Source organism: Trachymyrmex septentrionalis, unplaced genomic scaffold, assembly GCF_001594115.1.
Source record: "Trachymyrmex septentrionalis isolate Tsep2-gDNA-1 unplaced genomic scaffold, Tsep1.0 scaffold9, whole genome shotgun sequence".
Lineage (NCBI taxonomy): Eukaryota > Metazoa > Arthropoda > Insecta > Hymenoptera > Formicidae > Trachymyrmex > Trachymyrmex septentrionalis.
Window position 1 is genome coordinate 3,804,239 of NW_017306091.1, and position 1,101 is coordinate 3,805,339.

The 1,101-nt window shown below is 48.2% G+C and overlaps 1 protein-coding gene across 3 annotated transcripts in view; it reads left to right on the top strand.

Annotated features, from left to right (window-relative positions):
* The window catches only part of LOC108755833, a 72,083-nt gene that overhangs the window by 48,095 nt on the left and 22,887 nt on the right, over positions 1–1,101 (top strand). The gene's annotated exons all lie outside the window — the stretch shown is intronic.

Here is a 1,101-nt window from a genome sequence, read left to right on the forward strand (position 1 = left end):
CTCCTCCGTACGTTGCGGCGTCGTCCGTCCGTCCGTCCGTCCGTCCGTCCGTACGTTCGTCCACGCCGTGCGTCCGTCGCAGCGCGCTCGGACACCAAACCTCGTAGAAACCAGGTGGTGCGTCGGTGTCGGTGTCGGTGTTTGTGCATCTGTATTTTCTTTCTCTCTTTCACTCTTCCTCCCTGTGTTTCTCGCAGTGCCCCTGCGCGTATATACAGGTGGAATGTGCCACCGTGCGCGCGGCACACGGATGTACACTGGTGCGTAAAAGTCAGTGAGGGTCGCCGAGCGAGATAAGGTCGAGCTGTGCGAGGTGTAAAGTGATCCACGGGAGGAGGACTCTCGCAAGGGAAAGAGGAAACGTGCGGGGGGAGGAAACCTCCCGGGAAAGTGTTTATGTGTATGGGGCGAGGGGAGGCGGGGAAGAGGGGGGGGGGAGGTGACATATAAATTTTGTAAATAGTAAATGTGAATGTCTCTGGGGTATGAATGGAATATCGAGGAATCTGGATCAATAAGGATTTTGTAAAGAGAAATCAAAGGTCCAGAAAATTCCAAGGGACAGGGTATTCGAATCGGCAGACTCGCGTAGGCGTAGGATCGACGTGGGAAACAAGTATGAAAACGCTTCATTGCCGGAATGTTTAAGCATCGAGGAAAGGAGACGATGGAAGAGAGTTAGTAGAAAAGGGGAACACAAAAGTGTACGAAGAACTTCGCTCTCCGCAAAGAGATAGGCGTAAATATTTAATGACATTGTGATCGGTGAGATATGAAGCGGCGGGTAAGAGGAAGTGGGAAGATCGTGTACGGAATGTAGAAGCGTTTCACGAAGGTCGGATCGAGACTAGAACATTCATAAGATTCTACAGGCCTCGCCTGTATTTAAGATTGAATAAAAGAAACCGCGTCTGAGAGAGCAAGAAGAGAAGATAATAAATTAATGGAAAAAGATACCGAAATCAAACTAATACTCGAGAAAATATATAAAATATATATCGTGCGAGAAAAGAGGATAGACAAAAAAAAATCATCGAAACGAGATAAAGATCGATTGGAAACGCCAGGAACAGGCGGGAAGAAATGACGAATGTTTAGTGC